The sequence below is a fragment of the Hypanus sabinus genome, chromosome 4 (genome assembly GCF_030144855.1).
Source record: "Hypanus sabinus isolate sHypSab1 chromosome 4, sHypSab1.hap1, whole genome shotgun sequence".
NCBI lineage: Eukaryota > Metazoa > Chordata > Chondrichthyes > Myliobatiformes > Dasyatidae > Hypanus > Hypanus sabinus.
In genome coordinates this window covers 114,591,498-114,611,466 of record NC_082709.1, presented here as the reverse complement: position 1 = coordinate 114,611,466, position 19,969 = coordinate 114,591,498, and the positions used below count along the sequence as shown (strand labels likewise).

At 42.2% G+C, this 19,969-nt stretch overlaps 1 long non-coding RNA gene across 1 annotated transcript in view; it reads left to right on the top strand.

The window, feature by feature from the left end:
- Nucleotides 1-2,106: 2,106 nt before the first annotated feature.
- LOC132393123 (uncharacterized) overlaps nucleotides 2,107-19,969 on the top strand; it is a 37,001-nt gene continuing 19,138 nt past the window's right edge. Inside the window, exons 1-2 of the long non-coding RNA XR_009511756.1 lie at nucleotides 2,107-2,188; nucleotides 8,516-8,619. This is a non-coding gene — a long non-coding RNA (uncharacterized LOC132393123). The remainder of the gene's footprint in view (nucleotides 2,189-8,515; nucleotides 8,620-19,969) is intronic.

The window sequence follows — 19,969 nt, the reverse complement described above, 5'->3', positions numbered from 1 at the left end:
TAGAACAGAGTTCAGGAAAAACTTTTTCACCCAGAGAGTTGTGGATCTATAGAATGCTCTGCCTCAGAAGGTAGTGGAGGCCAATTCTCTGGATGCTTTCAAGAAAGAGTTAGAACGAACTGTTAAAGATAGCAGAGTCAAGGGACATAGGGAGAAGGCAGGAACGGGGTACTGACTGTGGATGATCAGCCATGATCACATTGAATGGCGGTGCTGGCTCAAAGGGCCGAATGGCCTACTCCTGCACCTATTGTCTATTGGCTCATCAGAGGATCTGAATGAATATGGCACGATTGTCATGAACTTTATGAAGACATTGATGGATGTGTGTGTCGCCACAAAGTCATTCAGAGTATTCCCCAACCAGAAGTCCTGGATGAACTAAGAAACCTGCAAATTGCTGAAGTCTAGAATGGTGATGTTCAAGTCTGGCACACAAGATTGTACGAGAGGTCCGGGTATGACCCCTGGAAAACCAGCTCACATTCAAAGTGGCAATTCTGGACCAAACTTGACACACAGAAGGACTCTGGACACTGTGGCAGGGCTTGAATGCCATGACCTACAAAACCAAACCAGAATATAACATAAATGACAACAAGCTTTTACTCCCAGATGAGCTTAATGCCTTTGAAGTTCGCTTTGGCAGCTTCACAAAATCCCATGTCCCGGGCAACCTGTTGATTTCAGTCACTGAGGCTGATGTCATCAGGTCAGAAATGGGGATGTTTGATGATGAGTACAAAGTTTTCTATTTCGAACTCCTCGGCAAATGGAACAGACCATGCCTGCATGCAACAAGACTTAGATGACATTCAGGCATGGGGAGTAAGTGGCAAGTAATATTTCTGCTAAATAACAACCTCCAATACCTATCCACCTAGCCAAGACACTCTATGGCATTACTATGTGCTCTATGACTCTAAGACTCTATCACTAAGTCTCCTACAACCAATGCTTGGGGGTTTAGAATTGACCAGAAACTCAATTGGACCGGCCACATAAATACTATGGCCACTGGAGAAGATGAAAGGTAATTACTAGCATCATAGGCCCCTCTGATTCTGTGATTTGATTGCTTATCCAGGGACTTCTTAAATGCTGAGAGAGTAGCTGCCTTTACCAGCTCAAACATTGTAATTAGGATTGCAAGCACTCTCAGAATAAAGAGTCGCCTTTAGATCCCCCTATGCTTCCTATTCCTCATCATCAATCGATGCCCACTGGTCTGGAGTTAGTGCAGCAGATTTGGTTGTCTCATGGTAAACGTGGTTTGATGAACCAGGGGTTGGACCTGCTTTAGAACACTCGTCATTGCAGAAGAAGTGAATATGTCTGAGAAACAGACCAGTATGTGGCAGACCATCTCTTCCTAATCGAGCATTTCATTCTGTGAACCTTATAGCTTTTCCTTTGGCTGAAAGCTATTGCATTGTTGTATAAAGGACTCCACCCAGCAACCAGCTAAAAGCTGCAGACAAGCTCAAACAATCAAATGGGATATTAGTAATGAGGAATTTGAAGCTGTTCCTACGAAATGAAATATAACAAACAGTCTGCTGTCTGCAACTTCATCTACTTTATTATATTTGCATAATTCAATAATCTGAGATGGCTACATGCGGTTAAATGATGGACAGAAGCCTTGGACTAATGCCATCTACCATGTGAATATTTCCAAAAGTTAAAGTAAGCTGGCATCAACTGTAATAAGCTAAAAAATCATAACTCCTCCACAAATGTTCATATTTTATTTGAACCAAACCAAATCTGGCTTTTATTGACATGCCTCCTTTTGTAGAACTAGGTTCATTCCAAGTCACTGAATCACGCTGAAAAAAACAACAAAGTGTTCCAAATTAGTCTGGTTGGAATCAGGGAATCTTACAAAGTAAAAAGAAGCCAATTAGCCCATTGTATCTGTTTTCTCTGAATGTGCTGTCCAATTGCTTTCTAACTACAATGCAAATCAAAGCAATTTAAAACTCAAAGTAGATATATAATCAAAGAATATATATGTCACCATATACTACCTTGAGATTCTTGCAGGTATTTACAAGATAAATAAGTACTATAGAATCTACAAAAAAAATACGTAAGTGAAGACTGGCAAAGAACCAATGTGAAAAAGAAGAAAAACTGTGCAAGAAAAAAAATACTGAGACGTGAGTAATCACATAGGAGATTGGTGAGTAAAATCAGAGCTCATGGCATTGGGGGCAGGGTTTCAACATGGATAGAAAACTGGTTGGCAGATAGAAAGCAAAGGGTAGCAGTGAATGGGTGTTTCTCAGACTGGCTGGAGGTGACTAGTGGGGTACCACAGGGCTCTGTATTGGGACCACAGCTCTTTATGATTTATGTCAATGATTTAGATGAGGGCATTGAAAACTATATCAGCAAGTTTGCTGACGATACTAAACTGGGTGGCAGTGTGACATGCGAAGAGGACGTTAGGAGAATACAGGGAGACTTGGATAGGCTGGGTGAGTGGGCAGATACTTGGCAGATGTCATTCAATGTGAATAAATGTGAAGTTATCCACTTTGGAAGCAGGAACAAGAGGGCAGAGTATTGTCTGAACGGTGTAGAGTTAGGTAAGGGAGAAATGCAAAGAGACCTAGGAGTCCTAGTTCACCAGTCAATGAAGGTGAATGAGCAAGTGCAACAGGCAGTGAAGAGGGCAAATGGAATGTTGGCCTTTGTTATAAGGGGAATTGAGTACAAGAGCAAGGATGTCCTTTTGCATTTGTACAGGGCCCTGGTGAGACCACACCTGGAATATTGTGTACAGTTTTGGTCTCCAGGTTTAAGGAAGGACATTCCGGCAATTGAGGAAGTGCAGCATAGATTCACTAGGTTGATTCCTGGGATGGCAGGGCTGTCTTACACAGAGAGATTGGAGAGATTGGGCTTGTACACGCTGGAATTGAGGAGATTGAGAGGGGATCTGATTGAAACGTTTAAGATAATTAAAGGATTTGATAGGATTGAGGCAGGAAATATGTTCCAGATGTTGGGAGAGTCCAGTACCAGAGGGCATGGATTGAGAATAAGAGGTCAGTTATTTAAAACAGAGTTGAGGAAGAGCTTCTTCTCCCAGAGAGTTGTGGAGGTGTGGAATGCACTGCCTCGGAAGACGGTGGAGGCCAATTCTCTGGATGCTTTCAAGAAAGAGCTAGATAGATATCTGATGGATAGGGGAATCAAGGGATATGGGGACAAGGCAGGGACTGGGTATTGATAGTGAATGATCAGCCATGATCTCAGAATGGCGGTGCAGACTCGAGGGGCCGAATGGTCTACTTCTGCACCTATTGTCTATTGTCTATTGTGAATTGTCGAGTCCTTGAAAGTGAGCTTGTAGGTCATAGAATCAGTTCGGAGTTGTGGTCAATGAAGTTGTCTACGCCAGTTCAGGAGCCTGATGGTTGCAGGGTACTAACTGTTCCTGGACCTGATGGTGTCATGTCTAAGGTTTCTGTACCTCCTGCCTGAGAGAAAAGAACATGGCCTGGATGGTGGGAGGCTTTGATGCTGGATGCTGCTTTCTTGATGCAGACCTCCATGTAAATGTACTCACTGATTACGAGGGCTTTGTCTGTGATGAGCTGGGCTGTATCCATCACTTTCTGTAGTCTTTTTTTTTGTTCCTGGGCATTGGTGTTTCCATACCAGGCTGTGATGCTCTCCACTGTGCATCTATCGAAGTTTGTCAAAGCTTTTGGTGACTTGCTCAATCTGTGCAAACTTCTAAGAAAGTAGATCTTCTGTTTATTCCTTCTCTGTGATGGCAGTTGCACGCTGCTGCAGGACAGATCATCTGATATGTTAATGCCAAGGAGTTTAAAGCTACTGACCTTCCATCTCTGATCCCCTGAGGAGGGCTTATGGACCTCCAGCTTATTTCTCCTGATATTATTGAATGCTGAGCTGTGGTCAATGAAGAGAACCCAGTGCACGCATCTTCATTGTCTAGGTATACCACAGCTGAGAGAAGAACCAATGATTCAGCCAATCTGATCTGTATTGACTCAGGACAGGGCAATTCCATTTGTCATGTTCTCACCTCCTACTTTTCTTCTCATCCCACAACATTTTGCTCTCTTGGACCTCATTAATCGCTCTCCCCAGCTCTTTCCTCTTAGTAATGAAAACCCTATAGTTCTGCTTTGAAAGTGACTATTGAGTTTACTTCAGTTGAAGCTTCAGGCTGTGAGCACACCAATTCAGTGCATTAAATGAAAAGTAAGTCCCTAATACCCAATTACTTCTTTTGCTGATGATTTAGTATCTATAATTCACTTGCTGACCTCCCAGCTAATGGGAACTTTTCTCCTTCATTGGACCAAGCAGGATGTTTATTTTCTCTCCTCGTTCTCCTGTGCTTTTCTCTTTAATGTTACTGAAGCGCTGCTTCACACAGAGCACCAAGCAGCCTTGCAGGTGCAAAATGGGCATGTAATAGGCATAATCACTCCTGAACTGTATACAGTTCATGTAATTAGGCACTTGGGAGGGAAATACAGCTGTACTTACTGTTTACAAAATACTTTTGTCGCATAACTGTTACGATATTGCAGTCGATTTAACAGAAATTATCACCACTAAGCACTAAATACTTTGAGTTACTCCGCTTTTAGATTTTCTCATGAATGTATTACTAAAAACCATTTGGCCTCTGATGTACCAAAAAGAGTTTAAAAGGTGATTTATCAAGTAACAAACAGGAATATGATTGTGGGATTCCCTGGCCACATATAGCAATAGTTATCATTGGTGAGAGCTCTGTAACAAAAAAAAAGGCGCTCTAGGTACAAAGTCTCACTTGACAGAATTTTCATGGCTACATTGCATTTTCCAAGAGAGACTTGGCGCGGTGATAACACTCAGCTTTGCTTCTTGAACAACAGCTTCCTTTCCTGCAGAATCCCACCATCCCCGTCTCTGGAATGTCAGAAACATGTAGCATGCGTGCTTGTTGTGAGCCGGATCTTACAGCCAGTTGCTTCAATGGCCTGGAGTCACTTGAGATGATAGTAAGGAGATCTGGCTTGTCTCTCTTCTGTGCCTAGCAGAGTTTTACTCTTCTAACGCTATGGCATATTTATTATGTACAGGCTATTCTAATCCAAGTAGGCAGCTTTACTTACACAATCACATGCAGAGATTGTGTGCTGAACTGGCTAATGCATAATTTACTTGTATTGCGAATGACTGAAAACCCTAATATGCCCCGGAGAATTCCTGGAGGTTTACACAAGTACTATTTAATTTCTCTCAGAGGCTACAATTAGAGAAAAGAGGCATGCATTCTGTCAACAGCAACTAATGATTAGAGTGCAGGATGGACTGATTACTTACGTTGTGCGCTTCAGCACTTAATGGGCTGGAAATTGGATCATGCTTTGTGTGTGTGTGCAAATCAGGAATGTCTAGTCCCTTGTGTGAGTATTGTGCAAGCTCTAATTCCACACTGGCAGGCCATCACCTGTCTTTTTCACTCAGTTATTTCGGTAGAAATTTGAACTTCACCACTGAAGATGGTGATAAAATACAAGCTGATAAGGTGAGTGCAGTGATGGTATCTGCCTTCTTCTTCATTTCTCCTCTTTTATTCTCACTCAGAGGACACGATCGATGTAAAGAGGAAACTTGGTGTCCAAGTCTATAGCTCCCTGAAAATCACTGCACGTGTTGACAGGGCAGTAAAGGAAGAACAGGCTATGCTTGTCTTTCTTAGTGGAGGCATTACGTTCAAGAATGAAGAAGTTGCATTGTGGCTTTGTGAAACTCCAGTTAGGCCTCATTGCGATCCACTCTGGTTGCCCCATCGGAGGAAGCATGTGGAAGCTTTAGAGATGGTGCCGAAGAGGTTGACCATGATGCGGCTAGAATTAGACAGCAAGTGCTGCAAGCAGAGATTTGATAAGTTGGAGTTGTTTCTCTGGGATAGCAGAGGCTGAGGGGAGAGCTGTAAGATTATCAGACTCATAGGTAGAGTGTACAGAGAATATCTTTTTGCCGGGTTTCTATGTTCTGTAAAGAATGAAATGGGGCAGCCAGGTGGGCAGTGTTTGCCAGTCATGAACATCTGGTCTCTTATGTGAGTAGCGTGCAACCTGGAGTTCCACACTTGTAGGCATCACCTGTGATTTTCACTCAGTTATCTCTGCAGGAATCTGAACTGCACAGCTCAAACTCCACCTGCTGCTCCTCTGTCTGCTCCCAATGTATGGCCTCGAGGTTCTGAACACTATTCCGAGTGGCTCCGACGGTGAAAGGTGGGGTGACAAACGCCTGCTTAGCTTCATTTGTGAGATAGGTTTGCATTGTGCACTGCAGATCATTAGAGGGTGATCTAAAAGCAAAATAGAAAGCATGAGATGCTGGAAATGCTGCAGGTCAGACAGCGTCTGTGAAGGGAGAATCAGAGCTGACACTCAGGAGGTCGAGCTTTTATGGAAATGCGCAGCAGAAATGTCATTGACGTGAAATTCGGAGGTGTAAAAAGACATGGACTTTGGATTTGGAAGAAACCGATGATCAAGAAAGAAATACTGTTCATAATTTGGTGTCTGCTAACTGTATAGCCAAAGGGAAATAATTGGGAGCCTAGAGGTAATTTTTTTGGACTTCCCCACTGGTTTGTGACTTTCTCAGCAATCACGTAAGTGATGAATTTGATGTTTTGCAAATAGTGGCCTAGAAACTCACTGGAAACAACTGAAGTTGTGCAACAAAGATGCAGGTTAGCATGGGATAGATTAATTTGGTGCATATTGCTAAATGCTAAGTTCCTGTTGTAAAACTTAACTCCTTTTTTTTCGAGAAATTTCTGTCCTTTCTTGCACTTTTCTTTAAACATGACATTTCCTCATATGGGAATAATACAACATGCAGGCTTTGTCAGAAGTGAGATTTTCCACATTTTTCATATTTACTCACAGAAAAGTCAGGTTTTACTCAGTCCAATTCCCCTGAAACCATGTTATTTAATGAGCCGGCTCTCAGACTGCTCTAACTTCAAATACAATGTAATACCTGCCTGGGCTGCTTGGAGACTATTCAATCTCAGTCTCCTGGCCTTTGTGTCTGTCCGTCCTGCTGCGGGATCTCAGAGCAGGCTGCTCACTGCTACAGGTGGGATTAGCGGAGGGGAATTCAACCTGCTTCTGGAGCACACAGAGTGGCCATGAGCACCTGCCTACACTGTAGATCATTCAGTCAGAGAATACATTCCTGTTGTTATGGTGACCTTCCCGGCAAACACATACCAGGAACACCTGGCTATAGCCCAGTAGAAACTCCAACTCTGCCCTTGCATAATGAAAAACACTCATGTAGGCACTATTTTATGCCAGACTGTCAGGTCTTCTGTGAGCCTGACCGCAGTCTGCTCCTTTCATTCTCTCCATACACTCAGTAATAACACTCCCCTGTGGCTGGAAGTGCACCACCAATATTGAGGTATGCGTCTTTGAGAACTGACTGCAAAGAACATTCTTCAACATGCTGAAAACTATGATGAAGTTCAGTACTTCAGTTTGGAATGCAGTGCTGACACTGACAGTGTCAGTTTCAACATGACATTAGGCAGAAATACTGCAACACTGCTTTGAGTTTTACAATGGAAAGTTTTGGTTATTGTCCGAATTTCATAAAGGGCATTCAGATAATCCATCATCCCATTTTGTGCCAGGAAAACAATGCAAAATAGTTACTGGGACAATATGTCTGCTTTAGTCTTTTTTTACTCCTGCTTGTGACTATCTGGTCAGAAGCGGCATAGTGGCAGCACTTTCACTCTTTATAAAGGTCATAGGTTCAAGTTCCTCTCCAGCAGCCTGAGCAGATAATGGCAACTGACACTTTTCTGGTGTTGAGGGAGTGCTGTTTTGTTAGGGGTGCCAAGGTCTGGAAGGTTCTCTCAGGATGATGTGAAATATTCCATTGCACTTGTTCAGTCAAGAATGTGGGAGTTCTCTCCAGAATCCTTTGATGGTCATAAGTCAGACACTGGCTTCCCTTATTTACTTGTGGGGTCAGTCTGAGAGTGAAATCGGGTACGACTGTGACTGCACTTTGGAAGTCTGTCATTGGCTGTTAGGTGTTTTAGGAATGCTGGGATCATGAAAGGGGTGGAGGTAGTGTGGCCCATTGTTCTTTTCAGTTGCTCGTGAGGAAAACAAAGGATCACAGAGGGACAACAGCAGATGAGACCAAGGATGACACCTCGGCCTAGGATCCAAAAGTGTAAATGGCTCTTGGGGAGGCCCTGAATCCCAGGGCAGAATAGGCCTGTGACCTGTTGTTTTCATCTCTGATCATGTTCTGATCAACTTTACTCTGTGCTTTGTGCCTTTTATTACTAGTCAACTTGGTGATGTTGGCCATGGTGGGGTTTTGTGTGTGCCTCCTCTCGGTGACCATTGGGTTATGGAAGGATTATCGGGTATAATGGGTGTAGCACAAGGAACTAACCTTCTGTTTTGTTCTCTCGTCCTTCAACCAGGCAAGCATTCCACCTCAATATGTGGCTGCTCTTCAAAGCCTGATTGAAATCAAGAGCTTGTCATGTCAGCAGGATGGCAGAGATCCTCTGTTCAACACTATCAGGTACAGTTTATCGTTAAGGGTTCACTCCTCATTTGTAACAGTAAGAACATTCATCGTCCTGGGCTCCTGACTCCTGTTTGCTAATCCTGTACTCTAAACACAGCTGTCACTTGTAAAATCAAAAACAGCTGTAAGAAACTTCTAACTAACAGTCCATAAGATCTTCAGATATAGGAGTAGAATTAGGCCATTTCGCCTATCGAGTCTGCAAATGGTACTGCAGCATAAAAGCCAGGACCAGCAGGCTACAGGGCAGCTTCTTTCTACAAGCCATGAGACTTATAAATTCACATGTCTGTACATTGTGACAGAGGCATAATGCAAAAAATTTTATTCCCTCACATTGTGGGATTGATGTAAGATTTAAATTCATCATGGCTGATCTATTTTTCCTCTCAGACCCAATCTCCTATCTTCCCTCCACATCCCATCATGCCTTGACTAATTAAGAACATTTATACGTAAAGACCTGGCCTCCAAAGCTGCCTGTAGCAATGAATTCCACAGATTCATCACTCACTGGTTAAAGAATTTCCTCCTCATTTCCGTTCTAAAAGACACCCCTCTATTCAGAGTCTATGTCCTCTGGTCTTAGACACTCCCACCATAGGGAACATCCTCTCCACATCTATTCTATCAAGGCCTTTCACCATTCAAGAGGTTTCAATCACAACATCCCTCATTCTTCTGAATTCCAGTGAATACAAGCCAGAGCCATTGAACACTTTTCGTGTGACAAACCATTCAATCATAGAATCACTTTCGTGAACCTCCTTTAAACCCTCTCCAATTTCAGCACATCCTTTCTAAGATAAGGGGCCCAAAACTGTTCACAATACTCCAAGTGAGGCCTCAGCATATAAAGTCTCAACATTACATCCTTGTTTTTATGTTCTATTCCTCTTGAAATGACTGCTAACATTGAATTTGCTTTCCTCACCACAGACTCAACCTGCAAAATAGGGAATCCTGCACACGGACTGTCATATCCTTTTGCACCTCAGATTTTTGTATTTTCTTTCCATTAGAAAGTAGTTAACCCTTTCAATTCTTCTACCATACACTCCCTGAGACTGTATTTCATCTGCCACCTCTTTACCCGTTCTCCTTATCTGTCTAAGCTCTTCCGTAGCCTCCCTATTTCTTCAAAACTACATGCCCCTCCACCTACCTTTATATTATCTGCAAACTTTGCAACAAAGCCATCAATTCCATCACCCATGGCATTACCATATTATATAAAAAGAATCGGTCCCAGCACAGACCCCTGTGCAACACCACTAGACATCGGCAGCCAACAGAGAAAGCTCCCCTTTCCCCCACTCTTTGTCTCCTGCCAATCAGCTACTGCTTCGTCCATACTAGAATCTTTCCTGTAATACCATGGGCTCATAGCTTGGTAAGCAGCCTCAGTGTGGCACCTTGTCAAAGACCTTCTGAAAATCCAAGTACACAACATCAGCCGATTCCCCTTTGTCTATCTGTTTGTTATTTCTTTAAAGAATTCCAGCAGATTTGTCAGGCCAGATTTTCCCTTGAGGAAACCATGCTGACTATGGTCTATTTTATCACGTACCCCCAAGTACTCTAACATCACATCCTTGATAATCGACCCCAACACCTTCCCAACCACTGAGGTCAGACTAACCACTGAGGTCAGTTTCTTTCTTTTGCCTCTCTCCTTTCTTGAAGAGTGCAGTGACATTTGCAATTTTCCAGTCTTCCAGAACCGTTCCAGAATCTAGTGATTCTTGAATGATTATCACTAATGCCTCCACAATCTCTTCAGCTACCTCTTTCAGAACCCTGGGGTGCATACCATCTGGTCAGGTGTGTTATCTACCTTCAGCTCTTTCGGTTTTCCAAGACCTTTCTCTCTAGTTATGGCAACTTTACACCTCATGACCCCTGACACCTGGAACATCCATAGTACTGCCTGTGTCTTCCACAGTGAAGACTGATGCAAAGTACTTAGTCAATTTGTCCACCATTTTCTTGTCCCCTCCACCATCGCTTTTCAGTGATCTGATATTCACCCTTACCTTTCTTTACCAGTTTATGTATTTGAAGAAACTATTGGCATCCTCTTTAAAATTATTGGCTAGCTTGCTTTTGTATTCCATCTTTACCTTCTTAATGACTTTTTTAGTTGCCTTCTGTTCCTTAGCTCCATCCACAACAATTTAACACTTCCGACACTATGTCACTTCTTTCCAAAGAGCTAATTTCATTTTTCACCAAAAGAGCTGCACCAGCCCCTCTGCCTTCCTGTCCATCCTTTCGATATAATGTGTATCTGTGGACATTAAGCTCCTAGCTATAATCTTCTCTCAGCCATGATTCTGTGACACCTACAGATATTTGCCAATCTATAACTGTGCTACAAGTTCATCGGCCTTATTCCATATACTGTGCACATTCAAATACAACACCTTTAGCCTTGTATCCACCTTTTCTGATTTTGCCTGCCTTTTACATTGCAACTCATCTGGTTGACTGCAATTCTGCCCTGTCATCAGCCTCTCCTTGATAGGAGTCTCACAACACATTGCCTCTGTTTGAAAGCCATCTACTGTATCTTCTGCATATATCACTCCAGTTTCCATCACACTGCCAATTTAGATTAACCCACCCGAACAACTCTAGCCAACCTGCCCGTAGGGATATTGGACCCCCTCGATTTCATGTGTAACCCGTTCCTTTAGTACAGGTCAGACCTTCCCCAGAAGAGATCCCAATGTTCCATAAGCAGTTGTTTAACTTCTGGTGGTAAATGGAAGTCAGTCTTCAGTTCTTAAAATGGAAATGGTAGGCAGTAATCAGTATGAAGTTAGAATAAAGTATTCTCTATAGAGCAGCTTCGCAAACAAGCTCTGTAGATCATAGACGCTGTCTGTGAAAGCAGACGTTAGCTCACTATATCTGCTTTATTACTGATCGAGAGTGGAGTAAGACAATGAGCTGTTTTAAACAAACAATTTGACTCTAAGTTGCTTAGTTCAAGGTAGCTTGTAGATAGATGGATAATATCGTTTATCATAACAGCAACTGATGTATTTATAGTTGAGAAATTATCTTCACAGTGTTAATTGTGGAACTATATCTGCAAATAAGGTACTCAGCAGAGTACTAGAGACCTGTGCTGATCAACCGGCTGAAGTGTTCACCGATATCTTCAACCTCTCACTTTGGCCCTCTGAGACGCCCACCTACTTCAAGTAGACTTCAATTGTACTGGTGCCTAAGAAGACCGTGGTAATCTGCCTCAATGACTATCGTCCACTAGCACTTACAAGGACAGTGAAAAAAGGCTTTGGAAGGTTGGTTATGAAACATATCAACTCCTGCCTGAGAAGCAGATTGAATCCGCTACAAATTGCCTACCCTATACAGGTCATAGCAGATACAGTTTCATTGGCTCTTCACTTAACCCTGCAATGTCTGGACAGCAAAGATGCATACATCAGGATGCTCTCTATCAACTACAGCTCAATATTCAACACTATTTTCCATCAAAACTAATCAATAAGCTTCAAGACCTTGGCCTCAATGCCTCCTTGTGCAATTAAATCTTCAATTCCCTCACTTGCAGACTCCAGTCAGTTCAGATTGGCAAGGATATCTCCTCCATGATCTCCATCAGCATAGGTGTGCCACAAGGCTGTGCGCTTAGCCCCCTGCTCAACTCGCTTCATATTTATGACTGTGAGGCTAACCACAGCTCTAAAACCATTTTAAAATTACTGATAACATCTGTCCGAGGCCGAATCAAAGCTGGTGTAGAAATCTGCAAAGATTCGGCAACACATTCAAAACTTTGACAAACTTCTATAGGTGTGTGATAGAAAGTGTATTAAATGGTTGCACCACAGCCTGCTATGGAAACACCAATACTCTTGAATGGAAAATCCTACGAAAAGTAATTGATAGGATGGCTAAAGCCCTCCTCATCAACAAGTAAATTTACACGAAACACTGTTGCAGGAGAGCAAGGACACTCACCACCCAGGCCATTGTCACTGCTGCCATCAGAAAAAAGGTACAGGAGCCGCCGGATCCACAGCACCATGTTCAGGAACAGTTATTACCCTCAACCATTAGGCCCTGAAGCAGAGGGGCTATCTTCATTCAACTTCATTCACCTTATCACTGAACTGTCGCCAAAACCTATGGACCCACTTTCAAGGACTCTTCATCTCATGTTTTTGATATCTATTGCTCGCTTATCTATCTATCTATCTATCTATCTATCTATCTATTTATTTATTTTTTTATTTATCTTTTTCTCTCTTTCATATTGCGCTGTTTGTTCCAGTCTTTCATTGATTCTATTGTGTTTCTTGGATTTACTGTGTTTGCCCACAAGAAAATGAGTCTCAGGCTTGCTTATGGTGACGTAAATGCACTTTGATAATAAATTTACTTTGAATTTTGAACTTTGAAAAGATGCTTTTAGACGATTAGTGTTAAAAGTTTATCTAAGGAAGTATATGCATGCAAAGCTACCCAAGCGGCGGAGAGAGGTATAACCATAGACAGCAGCTCAGGGTCGGGCTTATTAGCAATGGGGCAAGGAGCATCAAGAAACATGGAAGGGTTAGAATCCATTCCTCCAGCTTCAGTTTCTGCACCAGGTGATTTGTCCATCTGCATTGCGAGCATGTCTTTATAGTTGATCAATTTGTACCTGGGTTTTGGAAATCCTTCGCCCTTTGTGTCCGAGAAAATTCTTTCTGCTCTGTGCTTCATCCTTTGAGTTTAAGAAACCCTTTGTGTTTGCTGCTTTGGAGATGGTTTGTGACTAGGAAATGGTTAAGATAAAGTTCAAAGGAAAGTTCAAAATGAATTTACAATCAAATTATTTGTCACCATATACAACCCTAGGATTCAAGTTCTTGTGAGCATACTCATTAAAACTATAATAGAATAATAACCATAATAGAATCAAGGGTTTACCCGTGATGTACTGGGACATATCCACTACTTTTTGTAGGATTTTCTGTTCAAGGGCTTTGGTGTTTCCATACCAGGAAGTCCTCTGAGAGTTTGAAATGTGTTTCAGGAGTGCTTTGAGGATTTAAACATACATCACTGAAAATAAATGAACTGTGTTTTAAGCTATTTTGTTAGCTGGGGATATCTTCTCCTTGGTTGGGAGAGGGGATCCACTGTTTGAATATAGTGGTCACCAACCTTTTTAGCCCAAGATCCCCTACCTTGGCCTTAGTAAAAGGCAAGATCGACCCTCAGTCAATTAGTTATACACATGCGCACCGGGGCAGAAATGACCGGAAGTAAAACCCCGCAACCCAGAAATAGAAATAATGTATAAACACCAGGGGTACCCATCCTTTAACGGACCGGTTTAATATTGACAATATTCTTGCGGACCAGCCAACGGTGGGGGGGAGGGATGTTAAACACGACTGGAATACAGCAATACTCGAAACAGGTTCCTTACGTCCAGTTTTCGCGGCCCTCGGCACTTAGCTTCTGTCCCACGCTGCTTACGTTTATTCTGCTGAAAAAGCTCAGTGGGTTTGTCTTTAAGAGCGGGGTGCTTGGACTCGGGGTACCGTAGCAATTTTGAGTGCTTCATTGCCTCATTAGACAGCCTCCGGTCCTGAACTCCTGCCCACCCGCCCACCCGCCGCCAGACGTCTTGGCCAGGTGCGGCGGGTCGTGGGTGGGGTGAGAGGACAAGGTCAGGGCCGGAGGTCCCCGTGCCGGGGCCGCGGCAGTCACAGTCCGAAGGGAGCGACTGACCGAGCAAGGAGGAGTTCGGCAGGGTGCGCGCCCGCCCCACCTTGTAGGATCTATCGGCCGACAAAAGTTTGTTTCAGTTGATCGCAGTGAGTTAACTGCTCTGATACTTATGAAGCACTAAGCCCGAATTAGGTCGCCTGCAAATATTTTAGCACTGGGTTCCCCACGAACATTCAGTGCGTTAAACAGGTTTAGAGACAGCGCTCCAGACCAGTAGCGACGGCACTTCCCGCCAGCCGCCCGAAGCCAACCAGTGATCCCTGGCACGAGGGTGTCGCTGCATTTAGGCGACTGATGACCTCGCGTGGGTTCAAGTTCAACAGTGGGCTGACAGGGAATGAGGAAAGGTGCAGCTGACTCCTATCGTTTCCTCGTGGTCTGGTGGTTGGGGACCACTGAAGTACACTGTAGTGCGGGGGAGTTGAGCGTATGTGCACCGGGCAGAAAGAACGGAACTAAAAACCCGCAACCTGGAAACAATCTCTCAACAGTATTAATGTATTTTTCATTTTTTTCGGGATCTACTGGGAAAGTCTCAAAGATCGACTAGTCGATCGCGATCGACGGGTTGGCGACCACTCGAATAGAGGGTATTGGCAGCTAAATTCACCATGGAGGATAAACAGGGAAGTAAACTAGTCTTCTAAGATTTGGTAGTTACAGTTCTATCTCTTTAGTGAGAGTGCCCGTAGCTTTTTAAATCAGATAGAGCTTACGGTCTTTGAGTTTAGAACATTGTGCTCAGAAAACCCAATACTATCACATAAGTTAAAGATAATCAGTAACATAAACACAAACTGCCCTATTTGTTTCATGACAGGCACCACCTTTAACAAAAAGTATTCTTTTGCTCAAGTCAACTATTACTATCATCTGAGCCCAGAGATTAAATTACTGACTTACAGATCCCTCAATGCATCTGCTGCCTGTGCAATGTATACTTTTGGAATGACCAGGTGTGGGGTTGGTTGTCATGACAAGTGCTGGTTACAATGCTTGTATAGTCAACGTGTGATGTGATTCACACTGAAGGATTATTGTCGACAGACTACTCGGTGTTCACTTATTAAGTGACGGGCAGATTTTATTAGCCGGTTATACAAATCAATACTTTGTAAAATGCCCTCTTCCTGGCTGGAAGGTGAAGGGTTAATTTTCAGCCCGATCATCATAGTGAGTTGGAAACTGGAGCTTTGGATCAGGATTCTGTGTTGACATTCAATGAAAGATAAGTGCGAGACAGAAAACCCACAAATACATACTTCATAGACTGCTCTGGAGATGATTATGTCAAAGAAATGTCTCACATACTTGTCAAGTTGTTAGTCAGCCTGAGAGTTACCCCACTACTTCCCCTAGATTTCAAAGAAAGAATTAGGAAGATATGAAATATAATGTGTTATTACACTTCAGTAAAACGCTTATCAAAATAAAGTTCAAAGTTCAAAGCAAATTTATTATCAAGGTACTATGTGCCTATGTAACCATAATCTATCCTGAGATTCATTTTCTTGCAGGCATTCACAGTAGAACAAATACAGTAAAATCAATGAAAAAATACACACAACCCCACAAGCAACCAAACTGCAGAAAAAGACAAACTGTGCAAATACAATAATGATAATAATAATACTGAGAACACAAGTTGTAGAGTCCTTGAAAATGAGTCCATAAATTGTGTATAAGATAATATGAATTCACAATTATACAGGAAGCTGTGGTATCTGCATCATGTGCCTGTCAGGAATATTCAATGCAGTGAGAGTTCCTTGCATTGCAAAAGGGACTGAATATTTTTACCAGAAGAATGCATGCCAGTATTGTACATATACAAACACATTGCTGTGTAATCTTACACTTGCATCAACCAATCTGTTTAGAAAGATTGTTGATGAGAAAGAAGCAGCTGTAGCATTCTTACCTTAAGAATAGAGTCTTTGTGTGCAGGGTGAATGTTTTAAGACAGAGTGAAATGAAGAAATACTGTATATAACAACAACAATGGCTACAGGTTCATTCAGTTGGCTCATAATGAAGGAAAATCTTTTCTTCCCTGTCAATTAGGAAGTTATTTTGCCAAATTTGTAATGGCATATTTTTCTAAGTAACAGGAAAGAATTTTTCTCCTTAATTTCTAAATTTGATTTCTGATGATCACAATGATAACGCCAATATATTTTCTTCTCTTCACATCACGACAGAATTAAGACTCTAAGACCAAACATATAGGAGAAGAATTAGGCTCTTTGGCCCATCGAGTCTGCTCCGTCATTGCATCTTGGCTGATCCAATTTCCTTCTCAGCCCCAGTCTCCTGCCTTCCCCCTGTATCCCTTCATGCCCTGACCAATCAAGAATCTATCAACCTCTGCCTTAAATATACATAAAGCCTTGGCCTCCACAGCTGCCTGTGGCAAAGAATCCCAAGATGCACCACTCTCTGGCTAAAGAAATTCCTCCCCATCTCCGTTCTAAAAGGACGATCCTCTATTCTGAGGCTATGTCCTATGGACTTAGACTCTCCCACCACAGGAAACATCCTCTCCACATCCACTCTATCAAGGCATTTCAACATCTGATAGGTTTCAATGAGGTCACCCCTCATTTTTCTTAATTCCAGTGAACACAAGCCCAGAGCCATTAAGCATTCTTCATATGTCAAGCCATTCAGTCCTTTGAACCCTTTCCAGTTTCAGCAGATCCATTCTAAGATAAGGGAACCAAAACCGCACACAATATTCCATGAGGCCTCACCAGTGTTTTATAATGTCTCAACATTACATCCTTGCTTTTATATTCTAGTCCTTTTTAAATGAATGCTAACATTGTATTTGCCTTCCTCACCACAGACTCAACCTGCAAGCTAACCTTTATAGAATCCTGCACAAGGACTCTCAAGTCCCTTTGCATCTCGTTTTTTTTTGCATTTTCTCTCCATTTAGTAAGAAGTCAAACCCTTTCATTTCTTTTACTAAAGTGCATAATCATACATTTTCTGACACTGTATTTCATCTGCCTTTTCTTTGCCATTCTCCTGATCTGCCTAAGACATTCAGTAGCCTCTCGACTTCCTCAAACTACCTCCCCTGCCACCTATCTTCATAACATCTGCAAAATTTCCCACAAAGCCAACAACTCCATTATCCAAATCATCGACATATAACGTCAGACTAACTGGCCTATAGTTCCCTTTCTTCTGCCTCTCTCCCTTCTTGATGAGTGAAGTGATATTTGCAGTTTTCCAGTCTTCCGGAACCATTCCAAATTCTAGTGATTCCTGAAAGATTATTTCCCCCTGACACCTGGAACATCCACCATATTGCTAGTGCCTTCCATGGTGAAGACTGATGCAAAATATTAGTTCATCCACTATTTTGTTGTCCCCCAGTACTACCTCTCCAGCATCATTTTCCAGCTGTCCGATATCCATTTTTATTTACACTTTATGTATCTGAAGAAACTGTTGGTATCCTCTTTAATATTATTGGGTAGCTTACTTTTGTATTAAAGGCAATTCACAGATCATTTCATTTATCTCAGGTGGTGTCTTGTTTCAATTAAGAGAGATCACCAAGAGTCCTTCAAACCCGTTTTCAAAATTGGCCAATTAAAAAGGGGGTTCACTATGTTGTTGCACACAGAAGATTTTAATATTCCACCCATTATATCTCTGGAACAATAAATCTAAATATTTGGTGAGAGCTTAAGGTCATCTTTGTACATTAAAAATCCAATTCCATTTCCCTTTACTTCTTCTGGTAAAGAAGCCCTCAATGTTAACCCTATTTAGTTTGAGAAACTGCAATATCACCTGGAACACATGTTCCAAACTGTTCCCAAGTCACTAATGCGTTCAGGGTGGACATTTTAAAATAAAGCAGTTCTCCCTCACTAGCATTAGAAACTTGACGGAATAAAGTGGCCCATTCATGTTTTCATAGAATCACAGAGTCATACAACACAGGAAAGTGCCAACCTTTTTGTTCATCAGTACTGATCCCATTGGCTCACATTGAGACTGCATCTTTCCATGCTCTCCCTACTTAATTGTCTCTCTAAATGCTGCTTGAACAGAGTAAAGTTGTACCCGATTACACCACTTTCTCTGGCAATGTATTCCAGATATCAACTATTCTCCCTTTAAAAAAAACACGTATCTCAGATCCTCTTTAAATCTCCTTCCTCTCTCTTTAAACCTCTCATTTGATAAACCTACCATAAGAATAAGATTTTGACTGTTTACCATATCTTTGCATATCTCTTACATTCTTCTGTCCGGTCTCACCTCAAACTCCTTCACTCCACAGGAAACAAGCACTGTCCATCCAAACTCTCCTTCTAACTAAAATCCATTCTCACTTCTCAATGAAACTCTCCCTCATTTCTTTTATAATTAAAATGCATTCTATTCTCACTGAAACTGAGGGGAAAAGGTCACTTCTTTGTATGAATCTGCAGCCCTCAAAAAATGATCCTCACAGCTATTCTTTGAAATAATCAGGGTCATTGATGGCGCTGAGCAGTATGATGATAGCTCAGGCACAGTTGCCTGTTGATCTCGGGGGGAGTCGCAGGTCAGTAGAGCACCACTTCATTAGAAATAAAGCTGCTGGTAGCTTTCCTAAATTCCTGGCATTTCAGCAGAAGTTGCAGGGGTAGGGGGAGACAATCAATGGCACTCAGCAAGTAATTACCAGCAGTAATTTTAAATTGATGAACTGCATTGACTTGAAAGACTAGATTAAAGATTCCTGATTTTAATGTCCTCTCTCCCCCACTTAAGATGGGAATGTAAAGTAAAAGCTGTCACTATTCCCTCTAACCCTGCAGTCTCTGCAAATTTACTTTCAGCAGGTGAACTGCATTACAGATGGATCTATAATTTTAGTGATCTGCTTCCTGTCAGGCAAACCAACTGGGAGCTTGTGCTGAGCTGTTAGCTCATGAAGGGGTGACCTTATTTATACCAGCAAGTTTTATCAGATGGCATTCCAGGCATTTTACTGTGATGTTGGAATTTCCCCTGAACATTAAGGATGCGTGGTACCGCAGGCCAAGTGGCTTGTGGAGGTGTGACAGGCACCAGCAGCTTGTCCAGATTCTCAACACAACTTTTGATGACAGGCTCAGGGCTCCTTTACCGTCACACTTTTTTCTCCAAAACCCAGGAAAAATAAATTTTTGCCCCAGTACTGTATACCAATGACATATTCCAACTGAAGCTTATTGTTGCTTTTAGATTGTGCAGATGTAAGCTGCAAAAAATCAATTTTCATCTCTGTGCAATATTCCAAAGTTATTGATTTGCTCAAACAGCATACTATACTCTCTCCAAGAGCAATTTTACTGACAGGTCAGAAAATAGAAAAAGAAAATTATTTATTTACCAGAAGCGAATGCAGTTTCGATATATTAGGACATGTCAAGTCACCAGGCAACCCTCCAAGTATACATTCAGGAAATGTCATCAGTGTTGATGGACTTGTGAGTTATAGTCCTGCCTTTGTATTAAGACAAAGATTCGACTTACTGTGATAGTACGGTGTTATACCTGGTTAGGCTCAGCGGCGGAGTTAACAGATGGA